Source organism: Schistocerca gregaria, chromosome 4 (genome assembly GCF_023897955.1).
Source record: "Schistocerca gregaria isolate iqSchGreg1 chromosome 4, iqSchGreg1.2, whole genome shotgun sequence".
In the NCBI taxonomy this organism is placed as follows: domain Eukaryota; kingdom Metazoa; phylum Arthropoda; class Insecta; order Orthoptera; family Acrididae; genus Schistocerca; species Schistocerca gregaria.
The window spans coordinates 713,601,567-713,623,649 of record NC_064923.1 but is presented as its reverse complement, the minus strand read 5'-3'; the positions used below and the strand labels follow the sequence as shown (position 1 = coordinate 713,623,649).

Sequence of the window (22,083 nt, the reverse complement as noted above, 5' to 3'; positions counted from 1 at the left end):
TGCAGTTCATGCACTGAGACTGGCGATCGTCGCTTTGAAAAATTACTATGAGCTGCATTGTTGTTATGCACTGTATGCTGTGTATGTCCGTTGAACCGTGGCGGACTGGCGCCAGCACCGGGTATGCTCGTTATATCGTTGCGATCGATTTTGGAGGTTATATGTGATCTTTGGATATCGTGTGGTTTTCTTCTGGGTTGGCGGACTTCAAGAGTCAGCTGTCAGCTTTCGAAAGAAAAAAATTGAGAGACTTGTGATGTCTACAGAGAAAGAAGTGTCGACTGTGATCGGGTGTGCCCTATCAGCGTGATATGCCACTGAGTTGTCTTGGTCGAAAAGTCTGTATTTTGGGGCAGCTCGAAGATCCAAGTTTCGTGATTTCTATCAAGGGAAAGGTCCCTGAAGAAAAGTAGTTAAACTGCTTGAACCGCTGAGTTGTGCTGTGTGTAAACATCAAGTAAATTGCCCATTAGTGTATGTGGCTGAGCGACGATTTAAGAGGCGTATCACTCTCTAGATGAATGTGGAACTTCGACAGCTATCAATCGAAAAGTATGTGGATGAGCTCTGTGTGAGCTGGTTAAATGTTAGCTTCGCAGTGAAGTCTTAGTTACAACTGTACTGGTTGTTCTCTGATTGATTATGAAGGGTATTAAGTGAATGAAAACGGGATCTAAGTGATATTACTATTATTGGTGAACTGTCCTTAAATGGTTTCAATTTAAAGGTCAGTCATTGCTGTGGATGGAACATTTTGTAGACTGATGAAAGTATGTCTGGTGTAAGGATTCTGCCCTGTATTTTTGTGTTTCAGAGAGTTGCAATTCTTATGTTTTTGTCGAAAGCTGCTGTTCCAACAGCTTGGCTGGGAGTGAGGTGTAACAAGCAGCCTAGGTCCTGCTGTATTTATGTAACCCTGCTACTGATGGATTGCTTTGGGCGAAGACCCCATACCAAATTTAGTATATCTTTCCTTTCCATCAAGGCAGGTAAAACGCGTTTTGTAATTTGATTATGATTTTCTGATGTTTAAACAAATGATTTTTGGGTTACATAAAGATAGACCTGCAACTAAGTAAACGTTAGAAAATAGGTAGGTGTAAGTAATTAAATTCTCTCTATCGAGGGTCATGTAAATTTGGGCTAATTGCAGTGATCTGTCTCTGTAGTAATAGACAGTCCGCAGTGCTTGTTGAGTCGATGTCAGATATTTATTTAAGTTACAGTGTGTTGTCACGTTAAGTGTAATCTGGGTTGTTTCATGGCAATCATTCTTACTTCTGTTACATATCCATGTGCTAGTGAATTGTGGTTAACCACGTGAGTTTCAAGTGTTTTGATTCCACATCTCAATACAATTTGTTGTGGATCCACTGTCATCTGTTTCAATTTGACCCAAAATGTATGAGAAACCCTGTGTAAGAGAGTTTTTCATCACACCAAGTTTTCAAGGACACTTCAAATTCCTATTTTTAAAAGATATACATTGGTTATATCACCATTGTGAACAAAAATTTGCTGAGTTTTCAGTTATTATGTTCACTTAATGTCTTAAAATAAGAACACAGGGTTATTTAATTTCGTGATAGGTTTTCCTTTTAAAGAATTTTGGATATAAATTAGTTGTTTCATTTATTACAATTTCAATGCAAAATTTCGACTAGGATGGATTGACAATGGTTGTGTTGCCGACATTGGACAGGCTGCAAGAGACTCCAGACATGGCTGCGTGATGAACCAGGAACCACTATTGGAAATCAGGGAAGGTAGTCAGAATTCGTTGACAGGCTACCTTGGGACCACTCGAGATAGGCTACAAGGACATCATGAAGTTTTTCACGTTTTGTGGATTATGTGAAAAGATACATATACTCGAATTAGGACGGTTGCGCTTTCGAAATACAAATGGATGCAGAAAAAAGTCCACGTTAGTATACAAAGGGTTTGCCTTTCGAATTGATATCAATCAATATTATTTTAAGAATGAGATTTTCACTCTGCAGCGGAGTGTGCGCTGATATGAAACTTCCTAGCAGATTAAAACTATGTGCCCGACCGAGACTCGAACTCGGGACCTTTGCCTTTCGCGGGCAAGTGCTCTACCAACTGAGCTACCGAAGCACGACTCACACCCGGTACTCACAGCTTTACTTCTGCCAGTACCTCGTCTCCTACCTTCCAAACTTTACAGAAGCTCTCCTGCGAGACATGCAGAACTAGCACTCCTGAAAGAAAGGATATTGCGGAGACATGGCTTAGCCACAGCCTGGGGGATGTTTCCAGAATGAGATTTTCACTCTGCAGCGGAGTGTGCGCTGATATGAAACTTGCTGGCAGATTAAAACTGTGTGCCCGACCGAGACTCGAACTCGGGACCTTTGCCTTTCGCGGGCAAGTGCTCTACCAACTGAGCTACCGAAGCACGACTCACGCCCGGTACTCACAGCTTTACTTCTGCCAGTACCTCGTCTCCTACCTTCCAAACTTTACAGAAGCTCTCCTGCGAGACATGCAGAACTAGCACTCCTGAAAGAAAGGATATTGCGGAGACATGGCTTAGCCACAGCCTGCAGCGGAGTGTGTGCTGATATGAAACTTCCTGGCAGATTAAAACTGTGTGCCCGACAGAGACTCGAACTCGGGAAGGTAAACTTCTGTAAAGTTTGGAAGGTAGGAGACGAGGTACTGGCAGAAGTAAAGCTGTGAGTACTGGGCGTGAGTCGTGCTTCGGTAGCTCAGTTGGTAGAGCACTTGCCCGCGAAAGGCAAAGGTCCCGAGTTCGAGTCTCGGTCGGGCACACAGTTTTAATCTGCCAGCAAGTTTCATATCAGCGCACACTCCGCTGCAGAGTGAAAATCTCATTCTGGAAACATCCCCCAGGCTGTGGCTAAGCCATGTCTCCGCAATATCCTTTCTTTCAGGAGTGCTAGTTCTGCATGTCTCGCAGGAGAGCTTCTGTAAAGTTTGGAAGGTAGGAGACGAGGTACTGGCAGAAGTAAAGCTGTGAGTACCGGGTGTGAGTCGTGCTTCGGTAGCTCAGTTGGTAGAGCACTTGCCCGCGAAAGGCAAAGGTCCCGAGTTCGAGTCTCGGTCAGGCACACAGTTTTAATCTGCCAGGAAGTTTCAATATTATTTTACTTTGATATTCATTATGAAGTCTTGCGAGTTTAACATGAAATCTGAATTTTGTCCCAGAACTGTGACAAACTTAATCAACAAAAAATATTTGTGAGAAACCTGTGGGTCGTTTTTTTTAAAAAAAACTGTCTTTGCTGATTTACGATCAGTCTGGAAACAGTCAGTAAGAGGCACAGCATACCATGTCTCTGTGTATCATTTGCCATGTAATAAAAACTTTTAGATGTTTGTTAAACTTTAACAATGCTGGCATTTGCACCAGGACGGCAACAACAATTAAGTCTAAATCACGGCAATGTGCCATTGCAAGTCTTGGTTGCATCCAGTATGAAGCTGACTAGTACATAAATAGCCAGTCTTGCTCTGCCTAACATTCTGGACATGTTTATGTGTCCAGTGATCATGCAACTTTGAGTCCAACTGGCAGGAGGAAGTGAAGATCTTGTGTGAACTCATGCACTCTTTGTCTCTGCAACATTCCAGTACTGGTAAGTAAAACATATTTTCATGGTCAATTACCTTTTTTGGTAGGCAACATGGTTATTATCTATAACTTTCTATAACTGTTTCACATTATTTTCACTCATGAGCGTATAACTCTTTCACACATGAATTTTTTCTAGAGGAAGAAAAATTTTTCTGTGTGTAGTAACGCTCTTAGGTGATTTTTTTTTTAGATTTTAGATGCAAGATATATACAAAAATATGTATCCATTTCCAAAATATCCTTTTACACTTGGCTTCATTTTATGGACTAAAATAACTAATTATGAAATACTCTCTATTGTGTTAAATAAAGTGAATATTCAATAAATACCATGCAAAATAATAAGAACAGTTTCAGTTAGGAAACATTTACAAATGTGTACCTCAGGTTTCCATTGTGGAAACATATTTTTGTTGCAGCTAAGACACTGTAATAGTTAATGTACATAGTTGTAGTCAGTGGATCGCAAAGGGTTAAATTACGAACTAACCAGAAAGTCAACTAGTGTTTTTACATCTTGTTACAGTTATTTACACATTTCTTTCTCTTGTCTGAAGAGGGAGTAATACTTTGTATTCAATGACATCAAGGTGAGAACACACATCAACATACTTGATATTCGCATTAGTCATGTATGGTGAGGCACATTCACTGACGATTAATGAAATAGCTTTAAATAACACAAAATGATTTATTAGAAGTACTAAGTCACGCAGATATTAGCCTCAAACAAATGAGACAGATAAAAGACTTTAACACGAATTACCACGTAAAATCTATGTATTTGAGACCCACACATGTAATCCCTCAGTATCCCCTGTCTGAGTAGTTATCATTGAACATAGCTAGAACACAATTACATCATTTTAGCTGGCTACAGCTCAGATATATTTCAAAGTCATGATTCTTCCTCCTTTCCCTTTTTTATACAATAGTGTACAGAGACAGCCGATTTTGGATGAGGTTGGGATGTGGGCACCTGGGTTTTTTGGAGGTTCCTCGAAATCAAGACCAAGAGCAGATTAATTGTCACAATTGGAATTTGTTGCCTCCAAGTCATAATCATAAGAGACACAAGTGATCTGTTCTATACCATCCAGAGGCTACACCCGCCAGACTGAAGGCATTATGCCCTACGAGAGAGGCTGGGAGGCCCATCTGGTTGGAAGGAGAGCTGGTAGGCAAGGGAGCAGCCATGTGGTCTCGTGCACTTCTCACAAGCTTGCTCTGCATCCCCCATGTGACCGTTTCTAGCCTTCCAATGTGGGCATGATGTCCACATCAACTGAACATGGATAGGTGCATATCCAGTAGCTAACATTTAGTAGGGGGATTGTTCTATTGGAGTCTGCTCCATGAAACGTGGGACTTAGGGAAAGCAGGAAAGGTGTGAATGGGGCCCAATCAGTTACCCTTGGTTGCACAGTAAACACATGCAATTTATTTAAGAAAATAATTTTATAAAACAATCATTTTAAAAAAAATGTAACAAACTACACTGACGGCTGAAAGCCTTATTAAGAAGAATTTAAATTATTTGTCACCTGAAGGCCACAAGCAATAGGAATAATGTAAACAAAATATTATTTTTAAACAATTGACACAATCAGACTAAATAAAGAGGGCAGTGATCCACAGACAATGTTCCAAGGATTGGCCTGAGAAAAGTCCCTCTGGCTGCATAAGTGGTGACGGGCAGCCAAGAGTTATGCTCACTTAACAGGATGGATACTCAAACTAGGGACAGCTTACACGCTGACCAGCACAATCGCAAAATCCACCTAAGATGCGATAACCAATACCACGATCGAATAAAAGTTATCATCGTCAAATGACAAGCACTTAATTACAGAAGTTGGCTTCACCAAATCCTAATATGCAGACAGGGTTAAGACCAAACTGCCCATTCAAAATATGACTAATTGTACATGGAAACGCAAAAGGCAATTCCACAAACAACTCAGACAATGCTAAAACAGTCACTATACAGCAGCAAGACGAATTGCACGTAGACTTGAACGTTAAGAACACAGAAACGGTCGACAGACCATATACACGTCATCCACTGAGACTACTGACCGAACGACCAACCATCGGTTATTGCCAATCAAGTCAGGCAAGGGAAACGTCGGAGTATAAAGACGCCAACTGGCAGCTTGATGGCATGAGGTCACTTCAATGGACGGACACACACAATGTGAAAGTAACACTACTTGAATATAACGATCCATTCAACTTAAACTCGCTGAATCTGGACGTCGACGTGGTCGTGCACTCTCGTGACCACATCCTTCCATTGGGCAGTGCATATATCGCCAGCTCCCTCGGCGAGTACTGGCGCTGTCGGACCTCACTGGTGCTCCATCCCAACTGACCCAACTCCAACACAGAACGACTCGGGAATACTGGAGGCCGCTCCAAAGATAGTACCACACTAGTCGCTATCGATAAACGCCGCTGCTACCACTCCCAGACAGACAAAGCAAGCAAACGTAGTGGCGCCAGTGAACGCACTAAGAAAACGAGAGGTCATAATCCGAATACACGACACCAACCTGTCAATGGCGCAAACATGAGCAAAGCACAGCTCAACCTCCCCCCCTCAAAGAGCAATCCAGAGGTCACATCCGATAATGAAATAGACTGGCAGCTCCTTAATGAAGGCTAAAGACAATGGCCATGAGAAAGCCCCAACCGAAACACTGGATCAGACTCAAGGATGCAGATGGAGCAACTGCCCATAGGCAACCCAACTTCTCTGCACTGAAGAAGGTACCGAGCTAAGTCTCAAAAGATAAACAGCTTCAAGAACTATCCGAAGCTGAACAACGAAAAGGAGCTACCAGAATTTAAAGACCCCCTACTCAAAAACAAATGTTAGGCAAATGAGGTCATGTCTTGAAACAAATGTAGCAGGGGATTAGAAAATTTAGCAACTGCTGCACGTAATCTTTCAGAAGACATAAGTGCATTACTCCCAGGCTGGCTCGCACACCACCCTGAGAACGTCAAGTCCTACGCCCCAGTCCTCATGCACTATCCAGTTGGTTAAATGCATTAACTGCGCCTGCACCCATTCTAACTTACTGCCACTAGGTCAAGTGTCTTCCAAAACGCCAATGGTGTCCTCCAAGGCCCTTAACAGCCTTACACAAAAATTCAATGGCTGCTTCTGTCTCACCCTCAGCATCCAGCATGATGTCAACCGTCTGAATCACAGTTGCACGCAAACAGGCAGCTAAGTCTGAGACTCTACCGTCAACAGGCTGGCGCCTTATCGCCAGCTCATAAATGAGGTGGTCCTTCCTCAATAGGCCAATCCCGGGACACTGGCTGACTCATTAGAATTGGTCACCTGAAACAAACATAGCAAACATAGCAAAGACAAATATCGCATAACACTGACAGAGTTACAATGTGAACCAGCAGTAACTGTAATGGCAACGTTACAACCGTAACCGCGCTCTGCTACTACTGAGACGTGGGACTTAGGGAAAGCAGGAAAAGTTGTAAACGGAGCCTAATCACTTACTGTTGGTTGCACAGTAAACACATACATTTTATTTAAGAAAACAATTTTATAAAACAATCATTTTTTAAAAAAATTGACTGTAACACTAGCTACACTGATGGCTGAAGGCCTTATTAAGAAACAATTCAAAGTTATATGTTGGCTGAAGACCACAAGCAACACTTCAGAACAATTAGCAGCTGAAGGCTTGAATTACAAGTGAGGAACACAACTAGACGTTGAAAATACCAAAATAATTTTTAAAACAATCATTTAAAAAGTTGACTGTAACACAAGCTACTGTAGCGGTATCACAGTTTATGATAGGGAAGTTAGATTTGGTGCAGTATTTTGGAGGTCACAAGTTACAGTCATTCCGGATTGCAGTAAGTTACGCTGAGCAGTGGTTGCAAAGTGGAATGGAGACCACAGGGCCATCGAACTGATGAAAAGAGTAAACGCAGCGGTTCGCATGGCGCAAGCTATAGGCAGAAGGGGCCCACTGCTACAACCGGAGTGTGGGGTGTACGTGAGCGATGCGTTAGCGAAACAGAGGTGCGCAGCCGAGTATAAACAGGTGTTGTTTTCTAACGAGATTCCTTGAAGTGTGGCAGCTCCCCTAGACGGCGGCACACGTCACACTACCGGGCGACATTTTTATATTTACAAATATTTAAGGGCAATTGCCAATATTTTCACCACTTTGAAATCTTACCAACATCTGACTGAAGATTTAACTAGCTTCTTTCAGATAATACCTCATTATAGGTAACTGCATCATCTGCATAAAGTCTGAGGTTTCTGTTAATATTGTCATCAATTCTCATTAATACACAACATGAACACCGAGAGTCCCAATACACTTCCATGGGGCATGCCAGAAGCTACTTCAACATCTGTTGATGACTGTCCATCCAAGATAACACCCTGTGTCCTCCATACCAAAAATCCTAAATCATATAATGGTACATTTAACAATAAAAGTAGATGTGGTATTCAGTAAAACACTTTTTAGACAACAAGAAGTATTGCATCTACCTGACTGCTTTCAGTATATTATGTGATAAAAATGCGACCTCGGTTTCATATAATCGATGTTTTCGGAATCCATGCTATCTGGCATGGTGGAGGTTATTCCGTTTGTAAGCCCTATCGCCTCAATACTTTGGTTTCCCACCATTAAAAATTGTTTGGGCTCATAAAAACAAATTTTGCATCATATTTGCTGCTCATGCAGTGAACAGAATTGGACTAAAATTAGCTGTTCTAAAAAAACTGGTCTTCACCTTCAACTGTGTAAAGTTGGTCAAATTTACTTTGATTATCATGAAAGATTCTTGGAACCTATCCAACAGCAGTGTTGTACAATTGCTTTCTACAGTAACTGCGAATAATATTTCAAGTGACATCGACCCATTTTGGAGTAAATGTGTTCCAAAAGGACCTATGCTGCTTCAGACAAGATACAGAAGATTTTAAGGCTACAGCAAACTCCCTTGCACCAAGCATTACACGCCATCATGGGAGTCTGACCATTCGTCCGCAGATCCAAGACGCCTGTAACCAATCATTATTTTTCGTGTTGTACATCGCAAAAACATCATATGCGAAAACTAGGAATGAACAAAAAGAATGAAGCCTGGAAACACAAGTGGCCTTTGTGGTAGCTAGGGGACTGAGAGAACATGTTTCCAAATCATTATCATTACAATCTATCACATCCAAGGCTAATTATCAGTCACTAATCAGTTACAGTTATGCCTGTGTAATTTTTCCTCCCATCTATGTAGTCCTCAATTCGTTTGAGCAATCAATCATTCATGATAGGAAATACAGTCATAGCTCAGTCATTCAAAATGATTCAGAAATTTTACTTGTTAGAATGAAGTCAGGCGATGATTCTTCTTCTCTGCAGGCTCGTGCTTTGCAGCAGTCTGCTAATCTGTGCAAATAAAATGCCTTGTAATTTTGGGAGCGTTGTATAATCGGTCGGGAAACCTCAGATCTAGCGGATATTTGGCTTTGATGAAGTTTAACCTTCCGAAGAAGTAATGGAGCTCTTGGATCATTAAATGCAGGTTCGTATCCAGTCTTTCAGAAGTTCTCTTCTGATTAACAACTACACAATATATCGATGAATATCATTAATTATCAAATGTTAAATACACACCTTTTGTCTGAAGGAGCAATATATATATATATTTCCCTTTTAATCGTACAATTTCGTAACAGTTATCTTCCGTCATAAATCTCAATAATCAGATTACAGTTCTTCAAACAATGCTGAGGCTAATCGGCACGAAGACAATCTCAGAAGCTTTTTTCTTTTTACAACCACCAGAGAGAGTACTACAAAGAATAATTATGCGCTCATGGCTTAGCTATTGTATGAAACTATTTTGCGCATGGATTCTGCGAGTATGAAGATAGAAATTTTGTAAACGTCATTCAAGTGTAGAATTGTATCAGAATAGTTAATCGAATATAAAGAGATATTACAATTGCCCCTCGCAGTGAGCAAAGTTAATGATAATACACTTTGCGAGCTAACAGGAAAAATTTGTTGGGTTGTTTATTCAAAAGAGGAATGTTTTGAATTAATAGAATTTTACTATACAGAGTATGGGTATCATGTTGAGACAGTAAGTTACGAGAATACTTAAGCTGTAGTTTTACATGTACCGAGGTATACCCGCATCCCGAGTACATAACCAGGGAAGATGTAGGTTGGTGTAATTACGAAAAAGGTCTACCCATTTGGGAATTGGCCTTCACAGGGAAACTCTGGAAAACCCGGAAGAATAGACACCAACTCAGGTATCAAAGAAGAGAGGGAAGCTAAAATCAGTAATTTTGAAATATATAGAAGCTCGATAGATCGAAGGAAACGTAGCTCATAGCCCAAAAAAATTTACAATAGTGCTCCAAAAAAATTTTCAAAATTCTTCTTTCGACGATGTAGCCGGCGATCTCGTTGTGAAGTCGATGGAACAGGAACAATGAGTACGGACAGGAGGTAGGCGATGTACAGCGTTTGGTGGAGGTGGCACGGAGGACAGGCGATGGCTTATGGTACAGGACAGAAGCTGGTAACGTGCCGTAGAAACAGCAAGATGATCTCGGGAACAGATAGTCATGGACGTGAACATGGAACAGGTTTAAAGTGGAATAAGAAAAGGTTCTGACTGAATAAATCCCTGTAAGAGAGTAGATTAAGGCAACGAAGTCCATATTTCATCGTTGAACTCAAAATCGGAGTGGATTCTTATATTCTTTCATCTGTACTAGACTGTAACATCCATCAGTCCTGACAATCGCGAATTTTTTTTTTCCTCAATACCAAAGTTGTTTTGCATTACAACTGCTGATTGTCCACAAGATTTCCAAATAGACTGTGGGCATTTAAATTTTGTTGTAGCTCATATCGAATGTATTCCTCTAATTTGTTTTTCTAATCTTGGTTTGTTTTAGTGCAGGTGGAAGTAGAGCATTGAATCTGTCCGAGGTTTGCTTTCAATTACGAAATTGTGGATAAAATTTTAAGTTTACACCTGATGAATTTTGAACATAGGCATATGACACTGACTCCACAAAGGGAATAATTTCTAGAAAAAAATTCTCTGAAAAATTTTCATTTTTCTTATAATTAATTGATTTATAGATCCACCTGCAAATAAATATCATTAATGATGACATATGTTCATTTAACAAATCAGCCACTCGCAGAATCTTCTTCATTCTCTCATGAACATTTATGGAAATATATTTCAACAATTAGGTCCATAATATGAAACACACAAACTGCTATTCTTAAAATGTTAATTAAAATTCTTAAATTAATTCTCCTGGTAGAGAAGGCATAATAAAAAATCTAAAAATTATAATAATTTTCTCTCGTGCAACCAGAGAGTTTCTTCAATTGTTTTCAGCAGTGACATTATCGACTGTTGCTTCATTTCACAGTTCATTTGTTTTCTCTCACGAACAGCGCACATCATACACACAGTGTATTTACGTACATATCCCGCACTGTACAAGTTTCACATGCAGTTCTCACATAAGTGCCGTGTCGTGGGGAAATGTAGATGCACTTTCATTGTATATCACTATGGCTTGTGCTCATAGTCCACGCTTAAAAACACTAGTATTTAACAATTTCTTCTATCTATCTTAAAATTTTGTGCTAAACTATCACAGGAGTAATCTCACTGTCCCTTAACCTATCACAGGAGTAATCTCACTGTCTCTTAACCTATCATAGGAGCAATCTCACTGTCTCTTACCCTCTAGACAACGTAAACTTCTTGATGTATATATATATATATATATATATATATATATATATATATATATATATATATATATTCGACTCATAGTCAAATTCCACTCTAAATTCTTCTCCATATTTGGTATCACAGATCTACGATCCTTCAAAAAATTTCTTAATATCATTATGCGGGAATAATACCTTTATTCTTTTCGTTTCGGGGTATGCCAACAAGTATGATCCAGGATTAGGTATATTTACAATAACATATGGTCCGGTATAAATGAGATTCCATTTCTTTATGTTCTTCATCAGTTTCGAGGAATGGATGTGTCGACTCAATAAATCATATGTCAATTTATGTTGTATTGCCTTTTTAGTTAAATTCACAAGTGCGAGTCGAAGCTTTCCCTCTCAGTTTAAATTCTGGTCTTCATACTTTTCTTACGTTGCCTCCAAGTTTTGGAACGACTAAGAGCTGAGAACAATATGGACTAGTTGATGGCTGAATCAAGTTTCATTCTAACATTCTTTTTATCTCCCTTTGAGCAGATTGTTTTAAATGCCAGGGGACCGGATGGTGCGTGTAACAGTAAGTCTGATGTGGCTTCACTTGTAGGTGACAAATATACCCTTTAAGAACTCCTGGTTTCTCATCAAAAATCTCTTCACATGCCTCTAACAAATAATGAAGCTCCTGCCTTTGTTCTCCATTAAGCTGATTTGATTCGCTAGCTTTTATCATTGTTGTTTGGTTAAAGTCCTCCTGTTGTATCAAATCCTTTGAAAGCTCCTTCCAACGACCGTTTGTAGTGTCAATTAACGGAAGTATGGCACCACGACAATATTTCTCATGCACAGTTTCCTTTCTATTTAAATCCAGTGCTGTCTCTTCTCCATTTAATCTAAATTTAACTATTCCTTCCAAAAAATCAATCTGACAATCGTACTCCTGCATATTCCCAATACCAAGAATACAGTCCACTAATAACTTCTCCACTACAAGTAACGTGCATTTTATTGCTACATTTCCCATTTTCATCTCTAATTGTGTTTGTATTTTGATATTGGGAGAGTGTGCTCCAACAGCTTCGATGATTTTGCAGTTCTGTACCGGCAAAATTGATACCTTCTTCTTCCTAATAATTCTCCTAAAAAGAGCGCCTGAGATGACATTGGCAGAAGCGGCGGTGTCTAATATCACATTCGTTGGAACTTCCTCAATTTCAACAAATACTTACGATACCGGAACACTCGATCTGTCATTATGACACGTTATTAAATCCTTTGTTAACTCTTCAGTCAACAGCTCACCATCATTATATCTTAACTATTGTAATTTTACTGTTTCGCCCCTAACAGATCCCCTGACCACTCCTCCGGGGCATGATGCGGTCATGTTTAGTTTGACTAATTGTTTGTACGATTGGTATTTGTCTCTTCAGCTACTTCAGTGATTATCGGTTGTTGTGGTGAATTCTGTCTATATTGTCCTGTTTGATTCGTGTAATTATTGTTGTTGTTCTGCTGGTGTTGGTAGAACTGTCCTGTGTTGCCATGCATTGGATTATATCGATTAAAATTCCTATTGTTCCCAAAATAGCCCCTCGCTGCACCATTACTAAAGTTCCATTATGGTAATAATTATTGTTTGCATTTTGTCCATTTCTAAGTCTCTTCGGAGAGTGTAGTTGGTTATGATTATTGTTACTGCTACCATTACTGCCATTCCCATTCGAGTTGCAGCTCGGATTCGCTTCTATTAACCTTCTTTGATATGACATTTCTCTTGTCCTTTTATTGTCCTCCTCAATTATATCAATATGATCAAGCGTAGTCATAAATGAGTCTATATCCTTATCATTTATATATAACAGCTGATTCCTTATACTGGTGGGTAGTCTGGACTTGAGTATCCTAAGTATATCCGGCAAAGGAATCGGTATATACAAAGATTTATTAATGTATTTCTCAAAATATCTCTTTAGAGATCCTCTAGAAAATGAGAAAGGCTCAGGATATAATACTTCCTGCCTAAGTCTTTCTTCTATTCCAGCAGACCAATATTTTGCTAGAAAAGCCTGCTCAAATTCTTTCTAACATTTACAAGAATATGTTTATTTGGATGCCCACAATGCTCCTGATCCTTGTATTTATGCAGATACAAAACTAATCTTTTGTCATTCTGTCCAAGATCGTGGAAATAGACCTCTGAAACTTCGAATAAAGACTACAGGATGAACATTACTTTTGTCAGAGTTAAAGATTTGAAACTGTCTCTGTTTAATCATCTTTTCATCAACGGTACTACGATTCCAAAAATCATCCTGTTCGCACTTTTCCCTGTGGCTATCCATTATATCGAATCCAACTTGTGATGTTCCAGTTCTGTCTACATCGGATCTTACATGTATGGAATGTCACGCGCAGATTGAAAATTTTGTTTCCTACTTCTCGCTGTTTCTAAATACTCCTGCGAGAGATTTAGTGATCTTTCTATATTTTCTTTCCAACGCGAGAATTCTTCTCCAACTTGTTCACGAACTTCCTTTAACGCTTTGTTGAAAAAATTTTCCTCGGAACTCTCTGAAATTGACTGTAAAGTTACTTTCACAGTTTCGTCTATCGTTTCCGAAGGAAAATTTTGCCGCTCTAACGTCATTTCTGAAAACTTTCCCACAAGTACACTCATTCTATGTTCCACTGTCTCCTGTTTTTCCTTCACTTCGTCAAATTACTACTTTAGATTATCTTGGGATTCTATAATTTCTGGTATCATAGCTACGGAACACTGTTTGTCCTCTTGAGCTTGTATTACTTAAGGAAACAATTCTACTTGTTTTTGTATCGTGTCAATTTTGACGGAAACATATTCAGTTAGTTCCGCTTTTAATGTACTATTGTTTTCTTGGCATTGTTGGCGGACCTGCTCAGTTTGAGCAATAAGATTCTGTTTGGTCCTTACTGCCTGTTCTTTTATTTCCTGTGTCTGGGTATTTAATCTCTGATCTAATTCGGTAAAGGTTGCTCTTAATTGATTTTGTAATTCTGTTTGATTTTCGGCTAATTGATTTTGGAGTTCATTTAGTATGGCGGATAAGTCCCATTTCACCTTCGCTGGGCCTTCGGCTAATAGAGACAACTGTTGCATAATAACAACTAATGTGACAACAACACTCTGATAAGCTGTTGTATGAATGTTTTCTGAACCAGCGGGATTATTTATATTGCTGCAGCTAGCCACAACAGTCTCAGAATTGCTATCCGTGGCCTCTGCTTCTGCGCAAACAGCTAAAGGCTGTTGCACGTCTCGTTACTGATTCAATGACATTTTAAATGCCGCTCTAGTCAATACCATTAAATAATTGTCAATATCAGGTCTGTGGCCTCTGCTTCTGTGCAAACAGCTGAAGGCTGTTGCACGTCTCGTTGCTGATTCAATGACATTTTAAATGCCGCTCTAGTCAATACCATTAAATAATTGTCAATATCAGGTTCTAGTCACTAAATACAGTTTCAAATTACTGTCGTAGACACACTTAACTTTCAAATTACTTCACAGATGATATACAGTTCAATGTCCAGATACGAAAATCACACAATATACAGTTCTACAATCTAACTACTATCTGGAAAAAAGTTCTTTCTAAATTGATTTCAAACTGTTTTGACTACAGGATAAAAAAATTAGATTTCTCTGGCCTTGTTCTATAGTCACGGTGTTGTCCAATAGTTGAAATAGTTTCTTGGTATCTGCAATCTTTTCCTATGGCCACCGAATCTCTCTTCAGATTAGTTACCTCTCGTTCTCATTGGTTTTCATGAAACAAAAAATACACATATTATATAACAATGCAAGAGAGTCCTGTCACACTGGCGCCACTGTAATTTTTCCTCCTATCTATGTAGTTCTCAATTCGTTTGAGCAATCAATCATTTATGATAGGAAACTATTAGAGGTAGCTAAATGGGGTCACATAGTTATTATTTTCATGTTGAACTGAAGCGTCATACAAGTTTTCACAGTTCTAAGTCTAATATTTAGCGCCACAATTTTTCTTAAAAACGTGGATTCTGACCAAAATATTACTTAAATCACATTGAGACTTGTAACATTTAATTTTGACATACATCTGCACATTATGACCAATTTCTGGCTTCCTAGCTTTTTATTCGGTTCCACTTATTTTTTTCTTAAAACGATGTATTTAGGTAAAATATTGACCTAATCACTCTGATACTTGACAGTTTAAACGTTATTACACTAAAACATGTGTTGACAAAGTTTGAAAAAGCAACATTAACTTTTAATTTTCATTCTTAATTATGGTGCGATACTTGTGTGCTATGCACAGATGCGTTATGGTGATGTGGCGCTACTAGTAGTGAACTGGGGCAAGTCCCAGCACAGTCGCTCACATCTGTATCTCTGAAATAGTACAGCGCTTGTTACGCCACAGCAAGGACAAATAGTGCAAGTATGTCCAGGAAAATTTGCAACATTGTTGCCCAAGAAATTACTTGTAAATGTCGAAAATAAATTGATGGTTCATCTGCTTTTTATCATTGTCACTTCAATTAGCTTTGTTCACTTGTAATGGGTATGGGTATTGAAACAAACATGTTGTTATTTTGTACCGATATTGTACAAAACATAATATCTATTTGTGAAATATCAATATTCATATATCCATTTTTTGGCTTTATTTTTGAAACTAAATAAAATATCAAAGTGTATGCTGCAGTTGTTTCTAGAAAGTTGAATAAATTTCTGATAATAAGCATGTGTTGCCCTATGAAACAGACAATCCCTCACTTTCAAGAATGCCTGCATACTAACTGCTATACACTGTAATAGCTGTACAATGGTTATAAAACAATTTTTGTGCCTCTTCCAAGAATGAGATTTTAAATTAACTGATCTTCAGTTCCAACCTGCTATAAAATTTTTCATTAGTTGAGATCATTTTATAATTCATTAAACATATCTTTGATATTATTTGTGCATCATTTTATTGATATTCTCTGATATTTTAGCAATAATTTTCCAAGTATTTTAAGTCATAAAAATCCGAGCCCTGCAGGTACAGTTCCTTTCTCATATTCATAAACTAAATTAATTCTCACTATGGGCAGGTGACCCCACTGCCACCCTCTTTGGGTGCCCCTGGTTGCACAGTCATTTATGGTTCAGTATTCCCAACATTTCTTCTGACATACATGTTGCACCCTTTATACCACCAACTCACTTATAAACTGTATGTTGCTCAATCCAGGCTTCACTCTTAATGATCATTTTCTACATGTATAAGAAATTTGATTAGTAATGTTACATGATGGGCATCACCCCTATCTGTGTGGCCTTGTTCAAATTGTTGTCAAAACTTCTCTATGACTGGGCAAGTCACTGCATTGGTACATATATCGCCAGAGTTTCACAGTGGATCTGTAAGAAATTTAGACATATTGCTCACAAGTATAGTACTGCCCTACATACTGAACTTTTGAGTACATTGCCGATAGCTCTGTCATTTCTGTCACACATTGTGATGCATCTGTTATCTGTATCACAGTAGAACTGTGTCTGTAGGAAACCTAAAAGTGTACACTGTTTTGACAATGTGCCTCTCTTGTTGCACAATGGTCTTAGTGTAGCATGGCATACGCAGCTTACTTATCGAAGTCCCTTTACAGTGACAAACTTTTGCTTTAACTCTGACCAAAAATATTAGAACTAAGTGGAAACAAAAAACTTATTTGCGCTTTAGCACATTTAGAACTACTCTCTATGTGAAATAAAATCCAGCCATAGCACAATAATGTTCTTATTGACACAGTCATTGAATTATATTCTGGTTTTGCTATAAAGTATAGTTAAGCATTTGGAACAGAACAGGACGAAACGGAGTGCTAGAACATTCCACAATGCATTTGATATGGCGGCGCTCACACAGTCTGTCAAAAAACTAGAAGGAACGTCAAAGTCAAGATTTCTCAGGAAGGAGGTTTTGACATTGACATTGATGGTTGGGATGCTGTTGTTAGATGTCTTAACGAGTGTTCTAAGTATTTACTTCTGGATGAGTTCGAGTGGATGCTACAATGAGTGTCACATCGGAAGGGGTCAGGGGCCAACATGGGGGACATTTTCCCCAATATTTTTGAAAAGCAGATTCGATTTTTTAGTCTTACACAACAAAAAAGACACCATCCAACGATTATATCCAAGCTTGACTAACTACACATCTTAAAAGCTCTTGTGCACAAAGAATTAATGGCTTGCAGAATTTACTAATGTGGCACTAAATCAAATTCACTTACATTTTTCACTAAAAAGACAATATTCCAATTTTTAATGAATTACTAGGAGGAACAGCGTAGATAAGCGCCAATCTGCTTAGTTTTGCTGTACGTTTGAAGGAAGGATGGCCAATAGGCAGACTGCTAACAATCGAATAGCATGACACTATCACTTACAGTCGAGTGTTCATATAACAGTGTAGTTATGGTCAGTCCATGTGTCAAGAGGAATTGCTATGAAGAGTGTTCAATGAAGTTCATCAACATTGTCTTATTTTAAAAGCAAAGCAATGATTGTAAGAAAATATTTATTACAAAATGTGTTCCAGTTTACTCACTTTTACGACTACAATGTAGCTGAACTAGTTTATAGGAATTTATCAACTATTTTTTTAACTGACCTAAGTAGAGCATATAGTCTATTATGCTCTATACACATTATTTTTCCTTGGTTCTTTGCTACAGAAAGGTTTATAATCAGCTAACAATCATTGATTGTGGCTTTGCCTGCTCTACTCAGTGAAAGAAAACTATGCAATATGGATTTTAGAGGGTATTCTTGTAAAATAAAAGGTTTCCATATTCTCTACATTTTGAAACCTTAGATGTGTATTTTGAACTACAAAATGTATTGTGTTTTAAATGTATGTTTAATTAATAAAATAAAAAATCAGTTTGAGCTGCCAGTAATTGATTGTTTATTGCACAACTGCTTTGAAACCTTAAGCTACATTTACAGATGGTCGCAAACAATTATGGAAAGATGAATGTGTGGTGGCTGGCCACACATTTAAGTTTTCATAATTATTCGATGGTACCTGAAATGAAGCTTTAGGTTTCAAAATTGATTATGCAGTAAATAAGAAATTACTAGTTAATGGAGCAGATTTTATATTTTATTAATATGTTCTTCAGTTGCAAATGTTTCCATGATCAAATGTTCGAAAAATTAAATACATAAAATTGTGTAATGGGCTGGTTATATACAGTATACTTTAAATAGAAATCAATAAGAATTTACTTTGAAAAACTATGGAGTTTGAAATATTTTCCACAGTTGTTTAGGACATAATACACAATAATTACTTACACACTGTCAATGCTTTTAAATGTTGACATAATGTAAGTCTCTTATAATCAGTAATTACAAAATAAGTTTTAATCCAGACTTAAATTGCGATGTTTTAGAAGTTTTAAGTGCTGTTGAACTATATGGTCTGAGGCATCCAGAGTACTCTAAAAAGTAACATTTTCAACTCTTTTCAAGGCGATCTCCTGTTTAGACCCTCTTGTGATCTATACTCTACCTATTGAGTTGTCCCCGCTCCTCTAATAATTTAGCACCGCTGATGCCTGTGAGAGTCATCTCCCCTCTCCTAATAATTTAGCACTAGTGATGCCTGTGGGTGCTTGTAAGGATCATTAGATCAGGTTCAGTAACGCATCTTAATACATGATAATAAATTTTGTTAGCTTACATACGCATATGATACATTCACAGAACCCAATGATTAATTGTTCTTTACTTGAATAATACATAATGCTTGAGTGAATATATAATAATGTAATGCCATAACTGTTTTTGATGTTGACATGCACTGAATGACCATCATATCTCATTTATCCATTACCTTTAATATGCTGTTCTGATTAATATCACTAGCTTTCTCCTGATGGGTCTGAACTACGATAAGGATTGTATGACAGTGGGCATCATAATGGGGAGGGCAGTGCTGCGCTCTGATGTAAGTAAACTTCCAGCAGTGGCAGTGTACTCAGCCCTTTGAGGCCACATCTTCACTGATTTCTCTCATTCGAGGCTGTGGGCAACATTCATTTCACAACATTTCATGCTACTTATGACTTACAGATAAATAACAAAAAGGCTGAAGTCAGCCAGCATTCGATCCAATATTTATCAATAGTTTTCATTTAGGTGTCTCAACGAAATAGGTTTATTTTTAGAAACACCGAAAATTAGTCTCTGGTGTAGGTCTGCAATTAGAATGAATGATAGGTAGCCATTCTAACGGAAAAAATGAAAGCAGCAGTTCATTTATCTTATGTCCAATGAATAAATGCTGTTTCAAAACATAGAGTGTCTCTCAGAAACGCATCAGAACTGGTAAAATTTGTTGTACCACATTCCAAAAAATCATATTGATGGTTAAAGATGTACTCACATATTTCAACAGCATCGCATATTACAGAATATGTTTCTGTTAACTTCATAAGGTGGCCCCAAAATCCTATAGAGATGTGAAGGGGCGGTAAAAGAAATCAGATATAACAGTAGGCAAACCTGTTATAAGGCTCCACTTCACTCTTTAACTGAACACTTCGAACCACTACACCACGATGAACTACTGAAAGCTTGCTTTTCATACTGTAATTTAAATCTGATGAAGACTTTAACTGCCAATACGTCATTATGTGATGCTTAATTATAACAAATCGTACAAAGACTGACGTGTTTTTATAAATCTTCAATGTGCCATTGCTTTGAGACGACAAACTTTCATAACACAGAAGTTACGACACGAATAATGGAATCTAAATACGGTGCTTCCCAACCACCTAGCATCAGATGCCAACAAAAATCGATTGCAGTTCTTGAGGACTTCACTAAGTGCATGTGATGTTAAGACCTGTCTACATGAAATGATCTGTTTGCTCAGGTATCTGTGCAGGTGTCTGTGCATGCAATAGATTTCTGCAACTATAGTACGTTCACGTGACACAAGTTCCAATTGGCTGCTAGAGGCTGTAGCATTCCTCTCAAAAAGTGGAAATTTTTTCCCTGATGATCTTTTCTGTACTCGTATCTTCCACCCCAGATTGTGTATTGTGTACAGTTTTGGCGGAAGTGTTAATATGAGTTACAGTACCTACTGTGAAAATTAAATGTGTTGTGAACTGAAATGGTATGAAGCACAATGAACATCAGTGAAGTAATGTAGATAGTGCAAGTCTGATCCAAATATTGCAGAGGATGAAATAGAAACCAATTGTCTGTTTGCTAACTGCAAGCATTCTTCGTGCTAAACATGTTACTTTACTTGTATGTTGGGTGTTTGGATTAACTTTGGAAAATAAATTGAGTGGCAGAAGCAAGAAGCAAAGAAGTGCAGGGACACAGAGCACAGACATTGTAAGGAAGCTATTTGTTCCAAGTAATCTCCCAGAAGAGAACAAATATGTCAGAAGCCTAAATAATTTAAATTATGCAATTAGATCAGTAACTACTGGAATAACTACTGTAGGGGTACTCTAGCAAAATATTTATCACATAAGTTAAACATATGTGTAACACATCATTACAGGTGAATGTGTCCTCGATGTACATGTAGTTCAGCGAACATGTGGTCACTAATCATGAACTGAAGTTTAATGAATTTATTTGTCCAGTGTATCATGTGGTCGATATGTACTGTACAACGGATCCAGTAAAATATGGCGTCTGTAAATCTTTTACCATACCTCTTCCCATTATTAATAATGCGTAGTAGTTCAGTTACAAAAGACTGCAATAGTAGAAACAAGATATCGGGATAATAAGGGTAATTCGCAGATAAGGTTGTAGAGAAATGTAAGGTGATGCTAGAATCTCTATAAGCACAAATTAAGTCACAGACAAAACAGCGTACGAAATGAGTCTACAATATAATTACAGCATTAAAAACATTTCAGGCTATCACTAGCAGAAATATGTTTCTGTTTGTTTAAAAGAAGTGCAGATGTTGCTGGTACATCATAGCACCATGATAACATTGCAAGTATTTTGAGAAAATACGTGGTAAGAACCAGCAAAAGAAACAGAAGATGCGGATTGGGAAAGTCATACACAGTTTCTGTATACACATAAGCTTATAACCTCTTAAGATGCCAAAAAGCCAGAGTGAGCCATGGGAACTAGAAGTATTTTGTACATTACTAAGGTTTATAAAGTATAAAACATTAATAGTATCATAATGTGTGCATAGAGGATTAGTATTTCTCAAAGCAAAAAGTGGTCCTTTACATCAGTGCGTATATGACTGCAAAACATTATACAAGAACAATTACCTAGATGGAGAATACCTTCAAATCTGTAAAAAAGACCTGTCAATAAGCTGTACTTGTCTAATGCAAGAAACTAACACTAAACAGAAAGTCCTATTAAGAAGTAAGTTGAAGCAGTAGCACCTGCTTTCTTTTTAGTTTAACTGTGAAGATTATTATGATCAAGACTTTGGGGATGAGAAAACTACAATGAAAAATTTTAGCACATGACTGTGGTTGTTACTACTTCGGAAATCGCAAAATATTTACTGATTGCACGATTTTACTTGGCCTGTCTGTAATCAGTGGAAGTTGGCTGACCTCATGCCACTCCAGAAT

The 22,083-nt window shown here is 38.1% G+C and overlaps 3 non-coding genes across 3 annotated transcripts; 1 reads left to right on the top strand and 2 right to left on the bottom strand.

The window, feature by feature from the left end:
• Positions 1–2,047: 2,047 nt before the first annotated feature.
• Positions 2,048–2,122, bottom strand: Trnas-cga (transfer RNA serine (anticodon CGA)). The gene has a single exon. It is a non-coding gene; the product is annotated as a tRNA-Ser (tRNA).
• A 226-nt stretch (positions 2,123–2,348) lies between these two features.
• Positions 2,349–2,423, bottom strand: Trnas-cga (transfer RNA serine (anticodon CGA)). Its single transcript has one exon. It is a non-coding gene; the product is annotated as a tRNA-Ser (tRNA).
• A 300-nt stretch (positions 2,424–2,723) lies between these two features.
• Trnas-cga (transfer RNA serine (anticodon CGA)) lies at positions 2,724–2,798 on the top strand. Its single transcript has one exon. It is a non-coding gene; the product is annotated as a tRNA-Ser (tRNA).
• Positions 2,799–22,083: the final 19,285 nt, after the last annotated feature.